This window comes from Mastomys coucha, unplaced genomic scaffold (genome assembly GCF_008632895.1).
Source record: "Mastomys coucha isolate ucsf_1 unplaced genomic scaffold, UCSF_Mcou_1 pScaffold14, whole genome shotgun sequence".
Classification (NCBI taxonomy): domain Eukaryota; kingdom Metazoa; phylum Chordata; class Mammalia; order Rodentia; family Muridae; genus Mastomys; species Mastomys coucha.
The window spans coordinates 48,699,384-48,710,740 of record NW_022196896.1 but is presented as its reverse complement, the minus strand read 5'-3'; positions in this window follow the sequence as shown (position 1 = coordinate 48,710,740).

The following is an 11,357-nucleotide window of genomic DNA, read 5'->3' as shown; positions in this document are numbered from 1 at the left end:
ACTCCATAAGAAGACAAATGAGTCAACTAACCTGAACCTTTGGGAGCTCTCACAGACTGAACCACCAACCAAAGAGCATACATGGACTGAACCTAGGCTCCATACACATATGTAGCAGATGTGCAGTTTGTTCTTCATGCAGGTCTCCAACAACTAAAGAGGGTTCTGTCCCTGACTCTGCTGCCTGCCTGGGGATCCTGTTACACTAACTGGGCTGCCTTGTCTGGCCTCAGTGGGAGAGGATGTACCTGGCCCTTCAGTAATTTAATGTACCTGAGTGGGTTGGTAACAAGAAAGGCCTTCACCTTGTCAGAGGTGAAGAAGGGGGAGATGGGGGAGGGAAGGGGCTATGTGAGGGGGGGACTAGGAGGAGAGGGGGGCTACAATCTGGATGTAAAGGGAATAAATTAATTAATGGAAAATATCCTACATTTGAAAAGCAGATCTAAAAAAGAACACACACACACATATACATACACACACACTGATTGTATGTGAATGGGTATGAGACCAGCCAGTTGAGTGTGGCTGGTCTCTCAGAGGCAACATTCCTCTAAAAAGAATGATTCTCTCTCTCTCTCTCTCTCTCTCTCTCTCTCTCTCTCTCTCTCTCTCTCTCTCTCTCTCTCCCTCCCCCCCGTCAGAAGTCCTCAGTTATCAATAGCTTCTAGGATATGGATGAGACTTTATGAAACTCTATCTGTGCCCAGATTTTGGCTGGCTTCACCATGTACATACCTTGTGTAGCTGGCATACCTGCTGTGAGGTCATGTGTGGAATGGTACTATTACATCAGGAAAATACTGGTTTGCTGCATATGTCACTCCCTCTGGCCCTTACAGTCTTTCTTCCTCTCTTTTATGAAGATCCCTGAGCTTTGAGAGGAGGGTTGTGATGTTGATGACCCACATACGAGCTGATCACTTCACCATCTGCAGGTTGAGTAGTTGTGAGTCACAGAAGACTTGGGGATTAACGAGAGGACTTGACTTAAGTAACCATTGTTAGGATGGAGCTGTGATATGAGCTTTGTGCAGAGGTGCAAACATTTAGATGTATGGGGAGGGTGGCAATAATTTTATCTGCATCTTCATCCTCCTAATCATGAAATTAAGCCCTGAGATTGAGAGTCAGTGCTGTTTGCTCAGTTCATTAGGAATTGTAATTCAGGAAAGTCATTCAATTTCACCATTAGCTATGTACTCTCATGTCTGCGTGTGATATGGGTATGTTTGCAGCTGAATGTATGATGCCCTCCCTGAGGACTGGAAGCAAGGGTTCAAACATGGAGGGATGTAGTATTTATTAAAGGGTGACATAGAATTTATATGCACATTAGAAGGATAATACTATTGTGGGATTAAGTGCATGTGTGTTGAACAGCTGCTGTTTTCAACCCTAAGATTCTTAAAGTGTGAACCAGATCTTGGCTATCCAAAATCTCTTTTAGAATCTCAGAAAAAAAAAAGCCAAACCTATTGTAAAAATCATCTAAAATACATCCCCATATTTATTCTTTCTCATGCCCGTTCCCCCGCTCTCCCTCTCTCCTTTCTATATCTCTATCAGATCTATTTCTATATCTCTTTAGGAAGTTTTCAGAGACTCCAACATGTGAAAAGTAGTGAGTGAACACAGAAGCAGACACTAAATGAGGTTTAGAAAAAATAAGAGTAAAAACCTTGAATACTTTCAAGAGATCATGGATAAAAATACATTGAGAATTACCATGATACACTGTTAATTTAGTTTAGGTTCAAATGTCCTGAGATTAACTTGTGTACAGTGGGTAGGAGTTAGAATTGTGCCTCCTAAGGACCCCAGCTCTGAATCTCATAGAAATTAAGCCTTATACGTGATATTTAGAGGACATGTGGACAGAAGGTAAGGAGTTTAAGATTTCATTATTAGATGTTGTTATTAGGCAGAAGAATGAGGCAAAGGGAAGAAATATTAATCAGGGCCATATCTACAACTGATCCGTGGAACTGTGAGTTTACCATCTCTCTTTATTTGGATCAGGAATTTAACAAGTGCCTATAGTATGCCAAACACTACACTGCAGTGTGCACAGATTGTTCCTGTTAAATCCTGAGCAAGGTAATTAGTTTATGAAATGTAAATGATACTACTGTCCTGGCTACCACTTGGATTCACGGAGGCAGTGCATATAGATATACTAGGTAAAGAGACAGTACGGAGATATACGAGGTAAGGAGACAATACATACAAATATACTAGGCAGCCAGTGAAATGGGATATATGCATCATCTATTGTAATATCCAGGTCCTCAGAGGCATTGTCTGCTTTTTTTCATGGCAAGAAGAGAAAAAAGACCCTACTTGATTTCAAGAGAGGGGCAACCTTCCCCCAGTGTAATATGTAAGTGGATCTGGTTTTCAGTGGAACAAAATAGAGCTAATTACCAGGATCTGAGAGATGCCAAACCACCAAAGCTGCCAGGTTTTGGGACTACTGTGATAACCATTCCTTCACGTAAATTAAGAGGTCTATAGGCCAAGGATGAGTATTAGTCATCTCATTGGAAGTAAAAATGAGTGAGTATGGAGGCCTTGGCTTTTTCCACACACATTCAAAAGCTTTGTAACCCATGCCTAGAAACATTTGAACATAACACACGAGAAGGAATTCCCTAGCTTTGGATTCAGTTCATTGGGTAGAGCAGTTGCTTAGCATGCTTGAAGCCCTGGGTCAGTCTCTAGCAATACAGCAATTGTCTGTGGAAGTACGCCCTTGTAACTCAGCACCAAAGAGATAAGGGAAAGGAAAGGTCAAACGGAAGAACAGACTGGGATACACGAGACCCTCTCTCCACCAAACTAAACAGAAAAGAAACAAATCAAACAAGCGCAAAGCCCAGGAAAAAAGCCATTTGCTTCAGAAACCATATGTTGATCCTCGTCCACGAGAAGATCAGTAGTCTCTCTCTGGATCGATTTCATGCAGAGGGATGGGAATAGTCTGTGGTGAAGAAGCCCGAACTGAACATGACTGGGAGCTGCTCGGGTGGGAAGATGAAATATTTCACAAGAAACAAGGCAAAACGACTGTGCATGCACTTGCTTAAGACTGCAGGTAAACACTTGCTAGTTCTACACTCCTTTAGGCTCCATGAAATGTCTGCCAGCAATTCCATGTTCTTGGGAAACAAAGTATTTTTTTTCCTAGTTAAGCACTGAAATACAGAGAGCTTATGGGGAAATGGACCAGAGAAGCCCACTAAAATGTATGGAACTTTGAGACAGAACCTTAGAAAATGTAGACTCAGATGATAAACTAGCATAAGGAGTCATAAGTGTAACAAAGTATTTCAGAGTTCAAAAGGCCTTTGATAAAATGTTCTTTGAAGGGAAAAAATTAATTTGTATTTTATGGGTGTGTGTTTGCCACTTGTGTCCCTGGTGCTCATGAAGGCCAGGCCAGGCAGCAGATCTCCTAGGGCAGAAATCTGAGATGGTTATATGCACCCATGTAGGTGCTGAGAATTGAGCCAGCCCTCTGAAGAACATCCAGTGCTCTTAACCACTGAGCAATCCCTCAATCCTTTCATTTTTCTTTCTTACTGTAATACATTTTAAAAAATATATACTTTGGCTTTAAGCTAAGAGATTATTTAGTTGGGAGACTGATAAGGTAATGGCTAGAAATCTCTAGATATTAAATGATAAAAATTACTCAAACAAGGAAAGATAGCAGGACATAAAATTTAACAGCCTGCATATAAAAACATAATAAGGTAAAACAGATAATGGTGAAGAAAAAAAAACCCACCACATTTTCATTAATTTGCAAACAACATGTGCAAAACTAACCTGATTAAAAACTTCTACTCGAAGTCATGAAAAATAGACACATAATAGAAAAGATATTATTTTATCCAGTGTGGAATGATTATATGGTATAAAACGTCAGGTTTCTTCAGTTAACTTACTAAGTTAATAAAAAATATTTTAATATACATTAGTAACATCTTTCATGTTGAAGGTAGCTAGGTTAATATAAAATTTATACGCAAAGAATAAACATGAATATAGCCAGGAAATCCCTGGGGAACAAAAGTTTCCCAGGGGATTATCTTGTGTGTTATTAAATACATTCAAAAATATCTGATTAAGACAGTGTGGAAACTGGTACCTGAGCTATCCAATAGAACAGCATGTCTAGGCCCAGAGAGGACCTGTGGGGACATGGGATATACGTAAGTCAGGAGGCATTTCAACTCTTTGGCACGGGATAGCTTCCGCACCAACAGGACAGGCATTTGATATAATGACTTTACACTGTATCTTACACAAGAACTGCTTTGCAGGAGATCAGATACATAAATAGGAAATATGAGCCAACATACTTATTATTTATCAGCTCTTTGTCCCATTGTTGTGATATAGCACCCGACAAAACAAATCAAAACAACAACAACAACAAAACACCGTACCTCCTAATTTAATGGAGGAAGGACTCATTTTGGCTCAGCGTTTGAGCAAAGGCCTGCTGCAGGAGCACAGGAGTATGAGGCAGCCGGTCCTGTTACAATCACAACTAGGATTCTGCAAAGGGTGAATGCCAGCGTTCGGCTTGTTTTCTCTTTTGTAATAGAGGATTATCGTCTTACTAAAAGGTAAGATGAGGACAAGGTCTGTGAACTAATAAGGTGTCATTCCTAACATGTCTATTTAAAGATGAAAACAGGTGGCACTGGGGAGGTGACTCAGCTGGGAAGAGCTCTAGCTGTTCTAGTAGAGGACCTGATTCAGATCCCAGCACCCACAGCCAGGTATTCCACAACAGCCTGAAACTCCAGTTCCAGAGGATCCAGAGAACTCTTCCGGGTCTTCAAGCATCTGACCTCACATGGGCATACGCCCACGAAGTGCACACATGTACACAATTAATCAACAAAGACAGGACTATCTCTATTAGTCTATTCTTTACAGCAGCTTAGCTCAGTCAAAACATGAACTGAACGGCACACCTCCCAGTGTCAGTATTTCTTTAATGAGGTGAAGAAACTTTATAAGCTTTCCCTCTCAAGCTGTGTGTTGCAAGTGTTCCTAAGGGATAAAAATCTTAGCATACTTAGGAAACGGATGCTAGAACTAGCATAATTTCCCTACTATTTTGGTGGTTTATTTCAATCACCTATGAACAACAACAAAAGGTAAAACAATTGATTATACAAGGAAAACTTTGCTGCTAATAATTAGGACTGGATTTGAAGAAATGGATTTCCCCAAGGCCAGTAAGTTAGAAGAACAGTTTTATTATTTGTTAATTGTGTGGCTATTAGGTCTTCATTTGAATCCTGTGGTCTTCATTTAAAAAAAGGAATTTAAATATCAGTAGCTACTTTTTGTTAATATGAAGATTAAATGATATACAGTATGTACATATCAACACATGTTCAAGAGAAGTTACCTGTTATTGCTGTTTTTGTTAGTATCATGTGCTTCCTTTTTGGCCTGTGCCACAGCAGTACACATGTACACCCAGGCAGAAGCACATGTTTATCTGAACTCAGATGCCTCCTGGTATATTTTACAGTTTCTTTCTTTGGTACTTAACTTGGTGTATTAGTTTATGTGTCAAATGTAATGTCAAATTGAATTCCACTGTAAATGTATCATGCCATGCTTTTCAAAGTCTCCCTTGAGTTTCAACATCCTTTCAGCCTTTCCCACACTGATGGGATCCTAGTCTACTACCATAGCTCCTTAGTGTGTAGGAGGCTTGTATCTGTTGACTTCTTGTCTCCTTTGGTTAGTTTATGTATTCGCTTCATGTCCCAGTAACAAGTATTTAAGGATCCTGAATGTAGGAGTCAAATTTTATTTCTTTAAGAAATCTTCCACAGCACCTAAAGGTTGTGTTAGATTCTGTTAATTACACGTAAACCCTCACCACATGAATTGACTTGTAGAATGTCATGATATATTTTTGCAGTTATGTTTCAAGATAAGGGAGTTGTGTAGTAAAAGTAGGCTATACACTTATAAAATCCATCCAGACTCAGAGACTGTGTAACAAAGAATGTGAGGATTGTATCACACAAATCATGTCATTATATGGCTTCACGTATTAACCTCAAGGGGCTCTTACCAGTTATGGAAAGTCTTTGACAATTTGTCATATTTCAAACCAAGTTCTAATACATTCTGACACTCTAAAAATCTTGATGTAATATGCCAGAAATTGACAGTGACTGTTGCTGATGGTCTTGCCTGCTCTGCCTAAATTGATTCCTTAGGGTCTTCCCAGGAACACCACCATTGAGCAATGAGATATCAACTCTAGTCCTGATTCAGGTCCCTGAGTAAGACAGCGTGCACCCAGGCTTTAGAGAGAACTAACAAGTGCACTGGGTTTGTGTCTCTGAAAATAGGGTTTTCTTTTATCCTTATCTAAGAGATGGTAAAGGGAAAAATACCAAAGTCCTAGACAGAATTAAAAAGAACATTTTCTTAGTCATTAATTCTCTATGCAGGATAAACATGAACCTAGCATATGAAACAAAACAAGAATAAAATCATGGGACATGGCAGATGATTTTAATTGTATTAATATAAACTGATCACAAAATAATCATTCCAAACATTTCCATATAAGATAACCTATATACTATATTGCAAAAATAATAATGAATCCTAAAAATGCCCTGGTTTCCAGAACCTTTGTATTTCCTCTCTTAAGTGGGAAAAAATATCAAAGGTGTAATTAAATGAGGTAAAATTTATCACGGTGAATGCAAGGGAACATTATTTATTACAAGATTAAAAACTGAAGAGAATGACAGAAAGGACAAATCCAGAACATCCGTGGGCAGCATTGCTTGCTGGGAAGCTGGATAAAGGTGGCCATGAGTTGAGTCATTGTGGTAATCTCTTTTTTTAGCTGATGAACTGATAAAATCCAGGCAGTGACTCTCACATGGCATATCCTGAAAGGAAGCAGGTTGATTGTCTCTTAATTTCTTTCATTCACGTGAGATGCACACTAGTCTTCTGAAACAGAAATGAGAGACAATAAAAAGGCAATGTTTTAAGCAACTGAGCTTGTGGTAAGTTGTTCCAACAGAAGCGGAAAACAAATATGCCTGACCTCAATGGAATGGACGCCACAGGAAGGCAAGACCTTGATCTACCAATGCTGTGTTTCCATAGCTAGGAGCATGTTTGATCCACAGGAGCATGTAGCAAGCACTCTTTGAATGGGTTTTTGAAACCCTCCTTCTTCATCAGACCTGGTTTTGAGGTCTTCATAAGTCTTAGGTTTATGATACTTGTCTCTTCTCTCAGACATCATCAGAATCATCTGAATTTCTGCAGTAGAGACTTATTTTGAAACTTTTTTTATGGTCTAGATAAGCACAGGCAATCCACTGGCAACTTTTAAAGAACTGCAAATGACTTGATGGAGAGACCTCTCAATCTGCTCTGTAGAAAGGGAATTTAGAGCTCAACCTGCTACAAGTAACACATGGCCATGATGGGATAATATTCTGAAATTGCATTTGACTTTGAAGTTCATTCTGATTTGAGAGAGAATGCCAACCTCATACTTAAAAGAAATGCTTTGCCTTTCTCTTTGGAAATTTCATCATCCAAAGGAAGACGGTGCCCCTGGCTTCCTTCCTTAGTCATAAAGAGCACGGCAGTAACTCTTATGATTTCTTCTGAGTCAGGAGAACGATGATGTAAAAGTAGCCACAGCTTTGCCTGGATACCAACATCTAAGCCAGAGCGACAGACCTGCTTACTACTTGTGAATTTTGCTTTGTTTTTATGCTGGGATTTGCTAGAGGTGATATTACTTTCCTTCACTGTAACAGATTGTCCTCAAAATAGACAGCTCTTTTTCCTCTTGCTGGCAATCAGGCACATTCACGGACAGCTGAAAGTGACTTCATGCCTACTAGGCATATTTACAGCCAGCTTTCAAGGGACCCAGGGAGAGACACATCATCTCTAGCTGACCAAGAGGCAACAGTCTCGCTCCTATGTCTTTGCACATGGGGCAAGGCCCCTGTCTCATGTCCCTTTTCACATGTGCCATGGGCCCAATAAAAGCCATGTTTTCCCCACCCCACCCCATCTCTTCTTTTCTTCCTGTCCCAGAGGATGCCTCTATTTCAGCACACAATAAACTTCCCAGGTGAGATCTGTTGCATGGTGTGATTTTGTTGGGACCCACTGCCTAGTTCTATCACCTATCTATCTGAGCTTAAGTTTTAAGCCATTCATTCCAAAGGTCACAACAGAGATGGCTTGTCTCTGATTTATAACATTAAGAATTAAGCTGGAGAACTTAAGACTGGTGTCTGGGGCCATGTGAAAGCTTAGTGCACACCATAGGAACTTCCCATGTGGCGCCACTGTGAGGCTTGTAAACTGCTAAATACTGACAGAACACCTCAATCCTTCCTTATACAAACTTTCCCTCTGGAAGGATTGTCTGTCTTCATGTGATTTCTCTAAGGTAAGAGAACAAACAAACAAACAAACAAGCTACACTCATTCCCTTAAAGTCAGATACTCCCATTTTCAGAAACTTCCAGTGCTCACATAGCTCAGGCTTGAATTCACAAAAAAAGAGAAAGATCCAAAAACATGAATTAGAGGAAGCAAGGATTATTGAGATATGTCTTATTCTGTCACAACAGCAGAATCAAAGTGTTTTGCTTGTAGGAAGCACCTTAAAGATCTTAAAACAATGACAAAACGCTTTACCTTGCCAAAATAGAAAGGTGTAAACTGGAGGCTCCAGCTTAGAGTGAGGGCTCCCAAGGAAATAGCCCTTTCCCACACTCTAGCTGTGTAGCACTTGCACACCATAAGCCATGCCAAATTAGTATAATAAAGAAAAGTATTGACAACGAACTATCAATTTCAGAGCAAGATAGAAAATTATTTTTGGTTGTCTATGTTAAATATTAGAGAAAAATAGAAGTTAGTGGTTGTATTGGGAGAAGGGATTCAAATTATATACATGAGCCCATGGTCATTAGGAAAGGGAATCCAGACTACAGAGCCTGTCTAGGGTGAGATGCAGGTAGACCATGCAGTAGGGTACACGATTTTTACTAGGGCTTGGACACAAAGACCCAACCTAACTCTCAGAGAATCTGGAACGTGAAGTTATCCTTACTCCCAGGAGAAACACAGTGGGAGGGAATCAGACAGCCTCTGCCACACACATCAACCAACTACTTTGATGTTAGAGAGAGCTTTTGAACGCAGGGTTTTCATTATCCTGCTAACATCCAGTTTTCAAATCATTGCTAAGAGTAAAATCCCATTTTACACAGCAAGGCATTCAGAGCACTGTGTCCCAGCCCTCATGTAGGCCTCCTCCCTCCCTCCATCTTTCTCCTGCTCAACTCTCAAGTTTTTCCTTCCCTTTGGCCCTCTGCTTCACTTTAGTGTTAGGTTCTAATCCAGCTCTGAATTTTATGACATCAAGCAGGTGATTTTAAATCACTGTAAATTACAACCACCACAGAATTGTGACTATTAACTAAGATTCAATTTCTAATTCTGTATCTGTAGATACAAATGTAACATAGTACTTGGAGCACTGAAGTTAACTGTATAAATTCTGCTGTGAAAGTCATTATTTTCCTTTCATTTTGTGTGATTAAAAGCCATGTGTTGCACTAGAATAGATTCATCTCTTAATAATAATTACTATTATTATTATTATTATTATTATTATTATTATTATTATTATATTTTTGATACAGGGTCTCATATATTCAGGCTCTTTCCATGGCTTCAAACTCTCCATGGAGCAGAAAGTGACCTTGACATTCTAATCTTCCTGCTTCTACTTCTGGATTTCAAGGATTTCAGCTACATGCCACTGTGCCTAGTTAATTCAGTATGGCAGATTGACCCAGGACATGTATGTAAACAGGACATGCTAGTAATAATTCTTATTCCAAATTACATGTTATTTGAAGAAGGAGTTTGAGTGACTCCTTTAAGGTATGGATTCAAGTTGAATTATGCTCCTTCTGTTTTAATTTGGGGTTTTAGACATTTAGTTACTTTGAACTTGGTAAAATAAGTTAACACTTTTGGAATCTTGATTTTAATATCTATTAAATGTATTAAGTCAAGGTAATAGTTTGGCTCTGGGAAGATAACTCAGTCAGTACAGTGCTTGTCAGGCAACCAGGGGAGATCAGAATTCAGTCCACACTACCCACTTAAAAGCATGGCATGGCATCACACCTTTTAATACTAGCACGGAGAGAAATCAGAGCCAAGAAGATCCCTCTGTGCCTACCAGATATTCTAGCCAAGTCACCAAGAGCACCAAGCTCATGCAAGACCTCCATTAAAAAACTAAAGCATATGGCCTGGCAGTGGTGGTACATGCTTTTACTCCTAGCATTTGGGAGGCAGAGGCAGGCAGATCTCTAAGTTTGAGGCCAGCCTGGTCTACAGAGTGAGTTCCAGGACAGCCAGGGCTATACAGAAAAACTCTTGTCTCAAAAAACAAAAACAAAAACAAACAGAAAACAAAAACTAAGGCATAGAGTGATTGAGAAGTACATTCAACTTTGACTTCTGGCCTCCACAGACACACACATAGTATACGTGAATGCACCATTCACTCAATCCCACAAAGGCATCCACATATACAACACACATAAAACAATGGCTGCACTTTTCCCTAGCAACTTTATGCTAATTAATTGTAGTAATAAGCATAAAATATGTTGTGTCAGTCATAGTAATTGCCTATTACTTTTATTATTTAATGAATAATTGCTACATGTTTTCTGCTGTTTATTTAGTCCTCACAAAAGTCGTGCTTCACTTGTTGTTTGGTTGTTTGCTGGGGATTTTCTTAGTTCAAAATAATGCATGAGGCAATGCTAAAAGTTCACCAACATTATATTTGTGTTGATATAGGAAGACAGTGAAGTCTGACTGATGCCTGCCAACTTCTGCTTTGTCACTATGGCCTTCACAGAACCATATCTTTTTCCTACAGCATGTATTCTCAAGTATGTCTCAAAAGGAAGCCACATTCCTGATGTGAATAGCAAGTCCAGCTATAGTGAGTTAAAAAGTCCAAAGGAAAGATGCTTTCCACCTTAGTTTAACTTCCTACAGATCACACACCTACAGAATCTGCCAGTCTCCATCCCCTCTACCTTAGAGAAACAATGTCATGGGCCATTCCAGTTGGGTTAGTAATGTAAATGGGTTTAAAAACAACCCAATCCAAGTTTCCTCTACTTGGTATTCAAAGCATCAGAGTAGGCCTTGTTTTGTCAGTTACCATCCTCCAAAACTTGTCAAGCTGGAGGCATTGTTCTCCCAGTTAT